The 17,670-nt window shown below is 37.1% G+C and overlaps 1 protein-coding gene and 1 pseudogene across 1 annotated transcript in view; both read right to left on the bottom strand.

Moving 5' to 3' along the window:
* Positions 1 to 16,744, bottom strand: part of NMNAT2 (nicotinamide nucleotide adenylyltransferase 2) — a 196,013-nt gene extending 179,269 nt beyond the window's left edge. Inside the window, exons 1-2 of the mRNA XM_030849170.2 lie at positions 16,686 to 16,744; positions 15,387 to 15,470 (exon numbers count right to left, since the gene is read on the bottom strand). The gene's annotated coding sequence lies outside the window, so the exon portion shown is untranslated. The remainder of the gene's footprint in view (positions 1 to 15,386; positions 15,471 to 16,685) is intronic.
* LOC115848425 (large ribosomal subunit protein eL22 pseudogene) lies at positions 3,034 to 16,718 on the bottom strand (annotated as a pseudogene).
* Positions 16,745 to 17,670: the final 926 nt, after the last annotated feature.

Raw genomic sequence — 17,670 nt, 5'->3', positions numbered from 1 at the left:
ATTAGCACTGGCAGCCAGTACATCACCATCATAAGCCATCTGTCAGCCCATGCTGGGTGCTGCTGGGCTGTCAACTCATTCAGGCCTTTAGGTGCTCCTGAAGTCATTCCACTGAAGCATGGGACTGGCTTGGGCCCATCTTCCTAGACACTGTTCAGTCTTTCTTTGCCTTTTTTTCATGAAAACACATTTTCAAAGTACATTTGATAATATAAACCATCCATGTACTTATTACCCAAAATGAACAAATGTTACTCTTTCATATTTTCCTTCAGTACAGTAAAGGGGAAGTCCCCCTATGTGCCCTTCACAGCTTCACTCCCTTCTCTCTCTCATTCCCTAGAGACAACCAATAACATGAATTTGGTACAAATCTAGTCCATGTTGTTATGCTTTTGTTTTATATATTTGTAGCCAAAACCAATATCTGGTATCTGTTTTTTAAAAGTTTACAGATCGGGTGGGAATGTAAATTGATACAGCCACTATGGAGAACAGTAAGGAGGTTCCTTAAAAAACTAAAAATTGAACTACCATACGACCCAGCAATCCCACTACTGGGCATATACGCTGAGAAAACCATAATTCAAAAATCATGTACCACAATGTTCACTGCAGCTCTATTTACAATAGCAGGACATGGAAGCAACCTAAGTGTCCATCGACAGATGAATGGATAAAGAAGATGTGGCACATGTATACAATGGAATATTACTCAGCCATAAAAAGAAAGGAAATTGAGTTATTTGTAGTGAGGTGGATGGACCTAGAGTCCGTCATACAGAGTGAAGTAAGTCAGAAAGAGAAAAACAAATACCATATGCTAACACATATATATGGAATCTAAGGAAAAAAAAAAAGGTCATGAAGAACCTAGGGGCAAGATGGGAATAAAGACACAGACCTATTAGAGAATGGACTTGAGGATATGGGGAGGGGGAAGGGTAAGCTGTGACAAAGTGAGAGAGTGGCATGGACATATATACACTACCAAACGTAAAATAGATAGCTAGCGGGAAGCAGCCGCATAGCACAGGGAGATCAGCTTGGTGCTTTGTGACCACCTAGAGGGGTGGGATAGGGAGGGTGGGAGGGAGGGAGACGCAAGAGGGAAGAGATATGGGAACATATGTATATGTATAACTGATTCACTTTGTTATAAAGCAGAAACTAACATACCATTGTAAAGCAATTATACTCCAATAAAGATGTTAAAAAAAAAAGTTTACCAATAGTATCATACTGAATATGATATGCTGCAATTTGATGTTGCAGAGTATTTTCAAGATTCATCCATGTATTGATACTAGTTATTTTAACTTCTGTATAGTATTTCATCAAATCAATATACCATACTTTGTTGGTACCCTATACATTCATTCTTGGGGGTATTTCCAGTGTTTTATTAATACCAACGAAATTGTAGTGGGTATCCTTTCCTGCCCCTTTTCACCTTCTGCTATTCCTTAATTATCTCTATCTGAGTAAATGGCTTCACCAGGCACGTCGGCCAAAAACCTCAGTCAGCCTTGAAACTTTTCCCTCACACCTCAAATCCCCATCACCAAGTTGTCTGTTCTGTATCCTGAATCCAATCACTTCTCAACACTTTTAAACAAGTCCAAGCCACCAATGTCTCTCTCCTACTACTACAATAGTTCTCTATCCTACCCCATGTGCTAATTCCACTTTACCTTACGGGCTTTCTTTCTTTCTTCCAATGTTCCAAGCTCATTTCTGCTTCAGAGCATTTGTATTTGCCATGCTTTCTTGACTGAAATGTACTTTCCTCAGAGCTTAAACATAGACCTTGTTCCCTCATTTCTCTCTCTCTCCTAAAATTCACCTTCTCAGGAAGGCCTTCCCGATTCATCCCACCTAAACAGCACTTCCAGCCCCCATCCCTTTACCCTGCTAAACCTTGTTTCAAGGTACTGGACCCTCCTTGAACTGGTACATAGACTCTTTTTTTTTTTTTTTTTTTTTTCGGTACGCGGGCCTCTCACCCTTGCGGCCTCTCCCGTTGCGGAGCACAGGCTCCGGACGCGCAGGCTCAGCATCCATGGCTCACGGGCCCAGCCGCTCCGCGGCATGTGGGATCTTCCCGGAGCGGGGCACGAATCCGTGTCCCCTGCATTGGCAGGTGGACTCTCAACCACTGCGCCACCAGGGAAGCCCTAATGTTTGTTTTGCATCTACTGAGATGAGCATATGGGCCTTTTCCTTAATCTGGTAATAAAGTAGATTACAGATGCTTTTTAAATTTTAGTAGCACCTTTATATTTGAGGTAAACTTTATTTGTGCTTGATGTTTTTTTTTTTTCTGTATACGCTGCTGGATTTGATTTCCTAATTACTGTACATAATTTTCATATCAGTGTTCAAAAAAATGAGATTCATCTATAATTTTCTTTGCCTGTAGAATTCTTCTATTTTGGTATCAGTATCATAGTAACTTCATAAAATAAGCTGGGTTATCTTTACTTCTATTGTCGGGAATAATTATATAATATGGGATTGTCTGTTCCATTAAATTTGGTAAAACTTACCTGTAAAACCACCTGGCATGGTTTCTTTGGCAAGGGATGGGGGAAGGGTTTGAGAGACTGTGGACTATTGATCTATTTTGTTGATGACTGATTTATTTAGATTTTCTATTTCCCCTTAAGTCAACTTTTTAATTTGTATTTTTCTGGTAAATTGTAAGTTTTACCTCAGTTTTCAATTTATTGACATAAAGCCACTCAATATTATAAATTGTATAGTATAAGCAATGATCTTCTTAATCTCTACTGTATCTCTAATTATGACCCCCTTTGAATTTCTTTTTTTTTTTAAGAATCTGAAAAAGAATTTATTGATGTCTCTCTGTAAGTGAATCAAGTGGATGCACGGCAGAAAGAAACACAGCATTGAAAATCAGCTACACTCCATTATAAAAATAAAGATAAATTACAAAAAAAAGTGAGAAATTTTTTTTTGTTTACTAAATTTTATTTAAAAATTCATACAAAATACTCCAGATAACTGAGTTTCAATCCTCATCTTTCTCTTCTTCATCTTGATTAATCTGGAAGTAATGTAATTCGTAACTTTCTTTGCTGTTAGCAACTATGCATAACCAATCATGGAGATTATTCTTCAAATATTTTTTGGTGAGATATTTCAAATACCTTTTGGAAAAAGGCATCTCGGAAGTTACAGTGATCTTGCTTTTGCTTCTTTCGATTGTTACGACACCTCCTCCAAGATTCCCAGCTTTTCCATTCACTTTCTTTCCTGAAGAAGCTGCTGAAAATTGGCAGCATCCATGATTCCATCTTCTACAGGATGGGTGCAGTCAAGAGTAAACTTCAGGACCTGCTTCTTTTTTTTGCCCCCCTTCACCACAAGCTTTTTCATGGGCACCATGGTGGCAGCGGAGGCAGAAAAGGAGGTGGGTGAACTCGAGACAGAAATTCTTACAAAATTTGTTCAGAGGTGGTGACATATCCTGGAATCACATCATCTAGCCCCATAGCTGGATGGGTCCTAAGGCTGGACACTCGTGGGGCTGAGTTGCTTGGTGAAGATGTGCAGGCAAATGCAGCCCCATTGGAGTTATACTGCCTAGTCACACCATTCCATGGGTCCCAAATCGCCAGGTGCAGGGGTGAATTTCTAATATTATCTGTGCTATCTTCTTCTCAATGTGGCTTGCTAGAAATTTGTTTTATTGGTGTTCTCAAAGGATCAGCTTTCGGATTCATTGATCAATGGTATTTTTGGGAGGTTGACTCTATTCATTTCCCAGGTCCTTGAAGTGAACGCTTAGTTCATTCACTTGAAATAATTTTTTTTAATTTAATTTATTTTATTTTATTTTTGGCTGTGTTGGGTCTTTGTTGCTGCATGTAGGCTTTTCTCTGGTTGAGGAGAGTGGGGGCTACTCTTTGTTGTGGTGCGCAGGCTTCTCACTGCGGTGGCTTCTCTTGTTGTGAAGCACGGGCTCTAGGCATGCAGGCTTCAGTAGTTGTGGTCGCAGGCTCTAGAGCGCAGGCTCAGTAGTTGTGGCGCACGGGCTCAGTTGCTCCGTGGCATGTGGGATCTTCCCGGATCAGGGCTTGAACCCGTGACTCCTGCACTGGCAGGCGGATTCTTAACCACTGCGCCACCAGGGAAGCCCCTGAAATAATTTTTAATAAATGCATTTAATGTCATAACTTTCTTTCAAATGACTGCTTTATCTGTATTATCCAAGTTTTATCATGTATTTTCTTTGTTTTTCTTTTCTAAATGGTGTGCAATTTTTTATTTAAATCATGAGTTATTTAGGAATGTGCTTTTAAGTATTCAAACATATGAGAATTTCTAATTCAACTAAATTCTGATCACAGAATGTGGTCTGTACTATAGTGATTCATTAAAATATCTGGTCAAATTTTATAAATGTTTGATGTGTGTTTGAGAAGAATGTGAATTCTCTGTTTGTTAGGTGGAGGGTTTTTATATATGTGGGTATATAATATATTATATTCTCCAAAGAAGATATACAGATGGCCAATGGGCACATAAAAAGATGTTCAATACCACTGATGATTAGAGAAATACAAATCAAAACTACAATGAGGTATCACCTAACACTGGTCAGAATGGCCATCATCAAAAAGTCTACAAATAATAAATGCTGGAGAGGGTATGGAGAAAAGGGAACCCTCCTACACTGTTGGTGGGAATGTAAACTGGTGCAGCCACTATGGAGAACAGTATGGAGGTTCCTTAAAAAACTAAAAACATAGTTACTAAATGATCCTCTTCTGGGCATATATCCAGAAAAGACAAAACCTCTAATTAGAAAAGATACATGTACCCCAATGTTCATAGCAGCATTATTTACAATAGACAAGACATGGAAGCAACCTAAATGTCCATGGACAGATGAATAGATAAAGAAGATGTGGTACATATATACAATGGAATATTACTCAGCCATAAAAAAGAATAAAGTGTTGCCATTTGCAACATGGATAGACCTAGAGATTATCATACTAAGTAAAGTAAGTCAGACAGAGAAAGACAAATATCATATGATATCACTTATATGTGAAATCTAAAAAAATGATACAAATTAACTTATTTACAAAACAGAAGTAGACTCACAGACATAGAAAACAAACTTATGGTTACCAAAGGGGAAAGGGGAGGAGGAATAAATTAGGAGCTTGGGATTAACAGATATACATTGCTATATATAAAATAGATAAACAAAAAGGTCCTGCTGTATAGCACAGGAAACTATATTCAATATCTTGTAACAACCTATAATGGAAAAGAATCTGAGAAAGAATACATATTTATATATATAAAACTGAATCACTTTGCTGTACACCTGAAACTAATATAACATTGTAAATCAACTACATTTCAATTTAAAAAATATTATAGAAATCTCTGTTCCCTGAAGATGATCCATTCCCACTGGAATAGAAGTCCATATTGGCAAGTAATCTTAAAATGACTTTACAATAAATGCATTCAAAGAGTTAAAAAATAAAATACCTAAAAAAATATATAAAAGCTTAAGAAACAAGAAGATCTGAATTAAGGAAAGATGAAAATGAAAAATAACTAAATAGAAAACCAGACATTGTGATAAAAATATTCAATGAGATAAACTCTAAACTCGTTACAGTCAGAGAATGAATTATTTCAGCTTTGTGAGAGGTTTAATTGACAAATTCATAAGACATTTAAAGTGTACATTGTGATGATTTGATACACACACACATTGTGAAGGGATTACCCTCTCCCAGTTTATTAAGAATTATTGAATTAGAAGATTAATCTATGGAATTCATGTAGAATATAGCATATATTTTATTATTTATTTATTTTTTAAAATTGCAGTATACTTGATTTATGATGCTGTGCCAATCTCTGCTGTAGAGCAAAGTGACTCAGTTATACACAGACAGACATTCTTTTTTTATATTCTTTTCCATTATGGTTTATCACAGGATATTGAATATAGTTCCCTGTTATAGCATGTATTTTAAGCTGTATTGTGGCAGTTTAAAATTACAGCCACAGATTCTTTGATACTCCTTCTATTAAGAGATGGGTCTAGCCCCTGTACTCCCCAATCTGGGCAGGTTTGACTAAGTAAGATGGAAGTGATACTATGTGATTTTTTGAGCCTAGATAATGAAAGTCTATGTAGCTTTTGCCTTGTTTTCTGGAATAGTCACTATTGGAGCCCTGAGCTGCCATGGAAGTAGTATGATTACCATGAGGCCACTACAGTGTGAGGAAACCCAAAGCACATGGAGAAGGCATGTGTAGGTACTCCAGTCTACCTTTGTCATTGTAGCCTAGACATGTGAATGAAAAAAAGAACAGCCATTCAAGTGACCACCAGCTGTTCAAGTCTTCTCATTTGACACCCTGGACATCATGAAGCAGAGTCAAGCTCTCCCTGAAGTACCTATCCAAATTCCTATCATACAGAATATTGGAGGTTAATAAAATGGTTATTGTTTCATGTCACTATGTTCTGGAGTGGTTTGTTACACAGCAATACATAGAATACATGAAGGATGCACCTAATTAGTAGTTTTAGGAAGAGAATAAATGGTATGGCGGAAGTCATATTTGGAGAGATGATACTAAGAATTTTCTGAAGTTTTTGAAAGAAAAGCAGTTATTAAGTACAAAAAAAAAAATTAAAAAGAAAAGAAATTCATATCCAGATGCACTGTAGTGAAGATGCCTAACACTGAGAATAAAGAGAAAATTTCAAAAGCCACCAAAGAGAAAACACAGATTATCCATAAAAGAATGATAATTAAGACAACAGAATTCTCATCACCAACAAAGGATACCAGAGGTCAACATGGTAATAATTCCAAAGCACTGAGGGGAAAATAACTGGCAACATAGACTTCTATACCTGGCTAAGCTATAATTCAAGAATAATGGTGAAACAGAAAACTTTTCTTTCAAACCTGAGTTTACAAAAAAAAAAAAAACCTGAGTTTACCAGCCATAAATTTTTATTGAATGAATTACTAAATGATGTATTGCAGCAAAAAGAAAAGTGAGTTCACAATGAAAATGTGGTATTAAAGAAACAAGTGGTAAACACAAAAATTGATAAATTAGATTGATAAATCTAATTATACATTGATTGTATAGTAACTTTTATGTTATGTTCTAATAAATATGGAACTAAAATTCTAGATAGCAATAACTGCTCAATACATTTGGTAGCTAAAACACAGCCTTGTTGGGGCAGAAGGATAGTTGTATTTTAAAAACTATAAATTGTTAGGAAAATAAATAGTTAAGTATACATTTAAAAATTTAAGAGTAGCTGCTTATGGCATAGGCAAAATATAATCTATAGTTTCCAAATTAGCAGAGGTAAAAGTAAGAGAATTTGAAAAGTTATCAATTCAACAAAAGCAGTTAAGGTAAGCAAACGAATAAAACAAGGAGAAAGCATTGTAAACAGAAAATCAAAAGTAAATGGTAGAGATGGTAGAGGTAATTTTAAATAGATCATACTCATATGAATTGAACTTTCCAGTTAAACAACAGAGACTGTCAGGAATAAAAAAAGAAAACCCAGCTACCTGCTGTTTACAAAAGATGTGCCAATAATAAAATAGCATAGAAAGGTTGAAAATAAAGTAAAAAGTTATAGCAAGCAAATGCTAACCAAAAAAAAAGTTATAGTAGAATACGAGTATCAGATAAAATAACTGCTTAAAGCAAGTATTGATAAGGATAAAAAGACATTACATAATGATTAAAATTATATTAAAAATGATAAAAATTTAAAAATCACCAATAAGTTCTATCCAGCTAACCGTATAACCATGAAATTAAACAAAAAGTAACGAATTATAAGAAAAAAAAGTAGATCAACAATAATATTGGGAAGTTTTAATATAATTTTATTAGAAACTCACAGATCAATTAAACAAAACTAAGTTGAGAGGTTGGTTAATGTTTTTAGCATTAACTTGCCTTGTGTGTGAATTGTAATTTGCAGCTCATCTTAAATGGTAGCTTTATCTTTCTACCTATTCCACTCCATTTGCTGTTTTAGTGTAGCCTCCATGTAGATGCGGAGACCCCCTAGTCCAGAACTAGGTGTCACAGAACTCCTGACCCTCAGGGATATTGGGGAAGATAACAGATCTGTCCTCTAGGCAGGAAAGCAGACTGGCATAAGTCCTGTGTGCACTGATTTCTATTCTTCCTTCCACCCCCACAGATAGGTAGGGGTTTTGTTTGTTTATTTATTTTGTTTTTTAAACTCTAGGTCAGGGTGGAAATCATTTGGAAGCTTTTCCCAAATCCCAGTTTCACAGTGAGCCTGCCTAATGTGCCACACCCTGTATGGGGTGCTGTTGATCCCCACTGCTCTGAGGAATTCAAACTTCTAGCCAACTTCTACTTGCTTCCAGACCCCGAAGACCATCAGGGTCACAGCTCTAGCTTTACTAACCTAGTGGTGCTGCTTTTTCATTTCTGTTACCTAGAGATGATTATCTTGTGAATGAACCCAGAGACATCTCTTAATTAAAAAAAAAAAAAAGTTTTTGTGATTGGAGTTCTTGGAGAAGATGTGGAAATTCAAAGCATAGCTCACAATACCATTTTGACTATTTTCCTCTGCCTTTCTGGATGCGAGGAACTCTGTGGTCTTGCTACCTTCTTTGGCTTTACTCAGTAATAGGGATTGAGGTTTCTTCTGTTCTCAAATGCCAGAAACCTATTAAGAATCTCTATAAATCTCCTCAGGCTTCTGGCGAAGGATGGGAGGCAGAGCACAAAGTCCCTTTGTTTCTTTCTCTCCTCTCTGATTTTCTGTGTTCATGAATTTGAGGAACTTTTAATATATTCTGCTGCTGAAAGCCTTACCCTTAAATCATCACTCTTTGTCCTGAATTCTTCAGAGCCTGTGTGACTTTGTAACCTGAAGTTTTAAAATCCTAAAGGGCAAGGGATAAAAGAAAACATTGGGGGTGGGGGGAGAAACTCCACAATTTACCATCTCATTATTATTCTACCGGAAAAGAGATTTCCATCTCTGCCGGTGTGTCCTGAAAGTCTATCTCTTCCCATTTCCTCAGAAGCCACATTCCTAACTACTCAGCCTCTCTTATCTTATTCTTCTATCCTGGATCTTTTCTGCTGAAGGCTCTCACCTCTTGTAAGACAAAACCTCTCCTAGCTCTCTCATTTTATAGGCAAGCTTTCTGAAACCACTCAAGCATCTTTAGTTACCATCTACATGCTGATGATTCCCAAATTCACAACTCTAGCTGAAATTTCTCTCAAGTTCTCCAGATCCTCAAGATCTCTCAACTCCAGACAACTACAGTTCAACACGTCCACAACAAAATCATTATCTCCACATCCATTCATCTCTCCAAACTATTTCTTCTCTTATGTTTTCTATTTTCATTCAGTTTCCCAAGCAGAAACCTGGGAGTCTCCTTGATTTCTTCCCCTCCCTCTCTCACAGCCAATAAATGACCAAGTTCTGCCATTATATTTCCATTTATGGCATATTTATAGCCAAGTATTTATTACATACCACTAGAGCGATAGCAGCATAATGAATTAAAGATGAGGTTAAGGTAGTAGAATAAAAAAATTAAAATGTCATTGGATTCAAGGTAAAAACATTTTTGGTAAAGGAAACATATTAGTATTACCCAATAGAACAGAAAGTTTAAAAGAATAAAAACTTACAATTGTTAGATTGTTAGATTTAGTTAAAGGTTCCTAGTGATCTCAAAATCACCTAAGGGGTAAAAGAGGATTTTCTGCAGAGTGTCTAGCAGTTTAACAGCTGTCTGGACTGCACTGCTTCGTAATGATTTGTTTTAAATTGGTGTTTTCACTCTTATCATATGGGTAAGAGGTAAGAGAAAGGTAACACTCGCATGGTACCCAAGGGTCAAATTCATATGATATATTTTGTTTTGGAGAATATCAGCTTTTAAAATGGCAATACAAAGTTTCTCATGGTCTATATCAGCCTTTTTGAACTGGATCATTAAATGGAATCATCTCGAACTTGCCAGGCAGCAAGAACCAGGGATGTCCTATTCAGCAGATAGAGATTACTGAGTCTGAAAGTATATTTCAGAGTTCGCCAAGTCCCTTTCTTGTTTTTAATTCAGACTGGGGATCTAGTCATTTCTTAGCGTCTCTCACGGAAAGTAGGTTCTAATAGATAAGTGTCTAACAACTATTACTAGGTTTCCCTGGTGGCGCAGTGGTTGAGAGTCTGCCTGCCGATGCAGGGGACACGGGTTCGTGCCTTGGTCCGGGAAGATCCCACATGCCGCAGAGCGGCTGGGCCCGTGAGCCATGGCCGCTGAGCCTGCGCGTCCGGAGCCTGTGCTCCGCAACGGGAGAGGCCACAACAGTGAGAGGCCTGCGTACGGGAAAAAAAAAAAAAAAAAAAAAATATATATATATATATATATATAACACAACTATTACTACCACCAGGCACTGTGCTTCTTTGCTCATGCATCTCTTCTTTCTCTTCCTCCAGATATTATAGTTTTCTTTTTCTCTTTCCCTGCTCTTTCTTCTTTCTCAATTCAGTTTTCCTGCCTCTCTTTTTCTTTCTCACCCATAAATAGGATAAAAAAAAAGCAAATGTTGAGTTTCCTGACTGGTCACATTCCAGAGAAAGGAGGAAATACAGGCTGTTATACAACTGGGAGGGGTCAGGTGTGACCTAAAGTTGAGGGACGAGGAGAAGAGAATTATAAAGGTAAGAGAAGGCAAAAAGGTTAAGTAAAGGTTTGATTTTAGACTTTTATTACGTAAAGTGATTCTTTTGTGAATCCCATCTAGGGCATTTCATCCTTCTCAGGCTATGATGGTTCCCAGTAGATCCAAAATTGCCAAAGAAGGTCAGTAATGATGTATTCAAAGATGATCACTCTCATCAGCTTTTGTACAAAAGAATCAGTACCTGATATTGTGTTAGAGTGAGCCATAGGAAATGCCTTAGGAATTGTCTCTGATGAAGTCTTTTTTTTTCAATCACCAGTATGTGAAAAGCTATTACATCTATTTTTAATCTTTCTCCTATTCAGTTTCCAATGTTGCTCTCAGGCTTCTGTAACTTGGCAGATAGTTCAGGTATTCTTTAAAAACAATGACAAACAATGAAATTCCCAACAACCACAGCAACCGCCAAAACAGTGAAATCTACTTAGCTTTTTGGTTGGTGGGAGATGTTGAAAAATATAAGAAATAAAAGCCACCCACAAATAATTTGCCTCACAAAAACAACTGCTCTTAGTATTATATTGTATTTCTGCCCATTTTCTATGCAATTCTATGTCAGAGTTATACTTTATATATACTGCAGTATAGAACTTATACAAGTTATATTAACTTAAATATAACTATGACATAGAGTTACATAGTTTGTATCTTTCAGGCATATTTTAGTCTAGAATACTTTCAGCTATGGTTTTCCATCACTTTTCTGGCGGTTGAACTATACATATTTCTTTTGCTGCTGGGAAATAGAATTTGAAAAAGTTAACTCTGCAAAATCTCATTCTAAAGGACTTTGCAGTTGACCAGGACACTTAAGTGGATTATCCGATTGCATGTCTTCACTTGATCTCCAGGTGCAATGGTTCCAAAGACCTCTAACAGCTTTATCACTCTATAGTATAACTGCCCCTTAATTCTCCTCTAAGCTTTAAGCCCTGAGAGCAAGACTGTATTGTTCACCATTTGCATCCCAGTGACTAGCATGTGACCCAATACATAGAAAATTCGCAATATATTCTTGATGATTGAGTGAATGAAAAAGTGAGTAAATGAATACTAAAATTCTAGAAGATCCACAACTCATCAAGCTTTCTCCTTGGTATCAGGATACAACCAGATTAAGGTTCCCAGAAGTAAAGGATTGATTTAGATTTAGATTTGTCTTGAAAGAGCAGAGAAAGATAGGAATTGATCATCACTTGAACATTCCTTATAGACCCTAAACTCTCTACCTAAAATTCCTATTGTGCTTTAATGCTACAATTTAGCTGTCCCACAAATACTTACAGAAAAGTAATTTTCAACTTTGCTTTCTACAAACTAATTACCTTCTGTAACATCCAGGCCACTGCCACCTACATTTTGGAAGTGTTGGCATCCCAATAGTTGGCATGCCTTATAGGTTTACCATAGGGCTATTATTAAAGAACTAAAACCATGCACATCCTCTTGGACAAAGGATTGGATCACCTTGGGGACCATAAAGGAAAGCTTGTAGACAGTGGTTGAGACAGCAAGACAATGAGAGAGAGTGAGCCAGAGAGCCTGCCAGAAATGTCAGTTTGAAAGAGGGCAGGGAACGCACAAGCAGGTGGTTTCACTCCTCATGAGCCTCCTTATCTTCTTCAGTTTTGCCAGACCTTGGATCTCATCTCATCCAAGTATAAAACTCCTAGTGAACTGAGACATTCTCTGTAAGTAGATGAAAGCTGTTTTCTCTCTTGGCAGTTTATACTTGGTCACGTGATACAACTAGTCAAACAGTTTTAAGGCGGCATGCTGTGTACCTCTCTCTCAAAATGCAATTTTACAACATTCTGTGTTTTATTTAAAAAAAACAGTTTAATCTACATTAATTACAGTGTGAAGCTGAGTGGGGGAAGCTCTAATTTACCTTACATGCATAACAAGAGCAGCACCACCTGTTGACTGCCTACTAAGTGCCTGGCACAGCCTAGGTATGTTATACACATTATCTAATTGAACTTGGAGAACATGCCTGCCTCCAGAAATATAACTTAAATATCTCATTTACTTTGAAATTGCAAATGGCCCTTTCTTTAAGAAACTTACATTAAATTTATTTAGCACTATCCCATTACAGGAGAAAAAAATAACAATAATAAGGCCAGAATTTATAAACACTTTTCTGGTGAGAAACACAAAGATCACTGAGCTTTCCATTCTACACTCTAATCCAATTTTCTTTCTTTCTTTCTTTTTTTTTTTTTTTTTTTGGCAGTACGCGGGCCTCTCACTCTTGTGGCCTCTCCCGTTGCGGAGCACAGGCTCCGGACGCGCAGGCTTAGCGGCCATGGCTCACGGGCCCAGCCGCTCCGTGGCATGTGGGATCTTCCCAGACCGAGGCACGAACCCATGGTCCCCTGCATCGGCAGGCGGACTCTCAACCACTGCACCACCAGGGAAGAACCCTCTGAATTTTTAAATCTAATTTTTCTATCCTATTTTCCAACCTAGCTGATAAACTGTCTTCTCTCTTGCCATCTTCCCCAGCAGTGTTTTTTCTTTTGCCACATAATAAGAGAGTTAACTGCTTCCCCTATTCCAAATTAGAAAACATAAAGGTTAAATAAAAGTGACTTGGACACTGAAGACTTTTTTCCTACATTGAAGTATGAGACTTTGTGGTGAGATAATTGATGAGTTACCCATAATCTTATGTGTGCTCTTTACTCATTGCCTAAGTAAATTTCATCTAATTAAAACTTTCATCATGTTAAATATAATAGATTCCTCGGATGGGTTGAAGTTCTTTTCTTATTGCTTAGTAATGACCTCTATATTCCATAGGAAGGTCTTCAGAAATTTTAAGCATTTATATGAAAGTCGTGGTCCAAACTTCTACTTTTTTTCCCAAGATTAATTGATTCAACAAACATCTATTGAGCACCCTTGTATCAGCAACCCTGGTAGTGGAGTGATAATACAGTAGTGAGCAAAACAGGTACAGTGTTTGCACTACAGAGCTTACAGCCAACTGGAGGGAACAGACACTGAATAATTACAAATATGACAAATGCCATGAAGAAGATGGGCAGGGTGCTATGGGAATATGAAATAGGTGTAGCTAACCTAGCTTGATGGGAGGTGGGGCAGAGAAGATTTTTCCAGAGAAGTTCAAGTTTAGGCTTGAAGCATAAGAAGGAAGAAGAGTTACCTAAATAAGGGAACAGCTTGTGTAAAGGCTCTGAGTAGAAAAGAACACCACCCATTCAAGGACCTGAGAGAAGGTCACTGTGGCTAGAGTGCTGACTTCAGGAAACGTTAGAGAAGAGGCAGGCAAGGACCAGATCACATGGGTCACCCTAAGGATTGGGGACTTTATTCTGAGGGCAGTGGAAAGCCAATGGAAAATTCAAGCCAGGAATTAAAAAAATTTTTAAGCTTAAAATAGCTAAAATGTAGACTATAAGAATATATTAATTCACTAATTTGCTCTGGAATATGCTCTCATATCTAGTAGTCCAATAATAGTAAGAATTTTTATAAATGCAGGACAAACTATCTAGGTTTATAATATGTAGAATTTTTCTGTGAATAGAAAAGACCCTAGGATAGTTAAGCAAAGCAGAACAGGACTTGGGTACATGTAAGTACCCAAGTAAGCTTTGAAACGTATGTCCTGAGTTTCTTTGCTTTTCATTTATATCACATTTTAACTTGAACTGAAAATAGAAGTGGTAAAATAATAAAGGCAGGGAAAGGAGGAAGGCATGCATGTGTGTATGAGCGTGTGTGCCCACGTGTGGTTTCTTATGGTTTTGAAGAAGAGCAGCTTTATGACAATATCAGTATCACATTCTCTGTGCTCAAAAATAGTTGTCTCCCCTGCAGAAATTAGGAAAGGAGAGACTATATAATAGGGAAAGATTTTTTTTTTTCTTTTAGTGGTGTGTTCTAAGAAAAAAAAATGGCAGCTTCTGGGTAATACAACAGATTTTGACATGAAATACATTGATTTTAGACTATGGACCCCAAGATGGTTTCAGTAGTACTGTGCTTGGAGTAGTAAAGAGATCCATGAACACCAAGGCCTTTGGACAATATAAAGTGTAAGAGGCTAAGGTTTTAATTTTCTTTTTTAATACTCTTTGGTCTTCCCTATGGGCATTTCTTTTTGTCTTCTTCAGATGGCCTGCATTCATTAAATTAGTAGATAGGATTTTAAGGTGTGATTCTTTCCCAGAGGTATTTTCTTACTGGGAGTTGAGAGAAATTCTTGAAGATTAATAAGATTTCCATTAGTAAATATTAGGAGAGTGGAGGAGAGCTAGCTAGCTCTGACTACCATTCTCTGTCACCTCACTGTCTCCCAAACCAGAAGTTTCTTCTCTTAAATCTTGGACTGCAATGCTTCCTGACCATTCTGGAGGAGGCTCAGTGACTCCTTCTTAGAAATGAATGAATAAATTCACACTTGGTGAACTGTTTGAGAAAGGCTGCTGACTAAGACTTTAGATTTTCTCAGACTAAGGTCTGAGAAATCTTGAGCAACAGGAGACCTGAGTTTAACGTCAATTTGTATCTGTCTCACTATTTGAAGAGAACGAATTACTTACTTGATTCAATCACTTAGCTCCACACCTGAAGTGTAGTAATGAGGAGAACATGGGCCAGCTTCATATACATTGTGTCCTTCAGTACTGCAATTGACAAAGCATTCTCATCAAAATAGAAACACATTAAGTACCTACTGTACACATGACTGGGAAACAATCAGAATATGTAGGTTAAATATTAAAATAAATTAGTGCTTGTTAAGGTTTCATGGAACAGGTGAGATGTGTATTATTATAAAAAGGGAGCAGGTTTACTATGTATTAATTATTAGGCTACCAAAGCTCTGGGTAAATTTGATAGCAATGTTAAGAGTAGCTTCTCGGCAAGTACTTGGTGCCAGGTTGAAAACTGGCCACTCTGTTTACTTGGGCAGAAATGTGGTTATATTAGGCTGCTTTTAGTGATAAAAGGTTTTTTAAAAGTTTCAACCTTCTGGAATCTGACTCACAATGTCCTGATATTGTGTTCTTTTCTGTATTCAGTGTCATGGATAAAGAATCTATCTTTCAGCACTGAATAAGAATAAATTTGTGTATGCGGTCAGATTTATGAGTATTACAAAGATTAGATAAACTATTATTTAAAAAAATAATTTTATGCTGCAGTAGTTCTAAATTATTAGTTTTAGCTTGATATAAGAGCAGAGGGCAAAAAATAAATTGACGTTCATCATGTACCAGCGTTGTATGTCAGGCACTCATATAGTCAGTCACCTATATTATCATTAAAGTTCACAGGAAGCCTGTAATAGGTAATGTTTCCATTTTGGTCAAGGAAGAAACTGAACTTCAGAGACTGAGATGGCAGAATTGGGATGCACACTCAGGTCTCCTAGCTTATGGTCTTTCAATAAAATCACTTTGGCATAAACTGAAAAATTTAAGATTATGTAGGATTAAACAAAATGAAACAGCTTCTCATCTATAATTTCTTTTGGTTTAGATGTAATCTTTATCTGTAGGGGGGAAAGGTGAATAATATTGCAGAAAGGTGCTTGTATTTTACAAATCTGTTGATGGGTTCTAGTAGAAAGAGATGAGATTAGAAAATGTACATTAAGCAATATGTAAATTGGGGGTCATAATTCTCCTGAATCCTATTGATTTTTTAAAGGTATTTTCAAGATGGGCATCAATGTTTTACAATCTGTAAAATTAAATGTTACTATTCTATCTAGTTTGTAGGGACACTAAAGTTATTGAAGAACCTTGAAACATTATTAGGAAACCTGCTATAAAATATAAAGATGGCTTATATGTCTGACCTTCATCTGTGCACTTAAAGCACTTTGTTCTTACCTTAATTTTTGCACCCATAGTATTGCATCCAAATCATGTCTCTATTCTCTGGTATCTCTACCAGAAGGTGGGTTCCTCCAAGACAGGGACCATGTCTCTTCCATGGTAGTATCCATAGTAACCTGGACAGTGTCTGAAATATAATAAATGCTCAGTAATGTTTATCAAACAAACAACACAACAAAAGGATTCATTTTTTCCAACCCCAGTTTCCTTATCTCCAAAATGAGAAGGTACTAATAGTTTTCTAGATCGTCAGGCGGGACATGATATATGCTCATATACTGTTGATTGGAGATATAAGGCACAGACATAAAAAGTGTTATTAGGATGATTACTAAGGGGGTGGTTATTTCACACAACATAAACTTTTATTCTGCTTAAGATCTTTTAAAAAAATCTAACCAATAAATTTCAGGAAGAAAATCTAAGGTATTTTAGGTAATATGTAGTCATAATCTCCATCCTTGGGCTCTCAGGGTTGAAGAAAAGCCAGATCCTAAACCAGAGATGAGAACAATCTTTCACTAGGTGGCTCTCTTTCCCATGAGTGGGCGGCCCCTCGGTGGGTGGAGGGACGACACGGGGCAATGTACAGCTGCAATCACCGCGTGTCACACTGCATCACAGTAGGCGCATGCAGCACGAGGGGCATAGTTCAGTTTCTATGTCGTTAATGATAATCTGTCCTTGGGATTTGTTTCAAAGTAGCTTGTACTTTCATTTCCTCCAAACCTACCCATAGACGTTGGCCCAGTCTTTTAATAGGTGCGGTCTCAGAGAAGGATTTTGATAGCGCCTTTTCACCTAGCATGAAAGACAAAAGGAATCAGGTACCCCGACCGAGCCAAACCAAAATAGCCCATTAAAATTATGATTTTAACTGTCCAGTGAGGGCTGCATTCCTGGAGGGGTTTATACCGTTATACATCCTAAAGTACTTTGGGACAGCTGTTTAAACGCCTCCACAATACGAATGGAAAAT

Source organism: Globicephala melas, chromosome 1, assembly GCF_963455315.2.
Source record: "Globicephala melas chromosome 1, mGloMel1.2, whole genome shotgun sequence".
Taxonomy (NCBI): Eukaryota; Metazoa; Chordata; class Mammalia; order Artiodactyla; family Delphinidae; genus Globicephala; species Globicephala melas.
The sequence above is the reverse complement of the archived record's forward strand: the minus strand, read 5'-3'. Positions and strand labels throughout refer to the sequence as shown.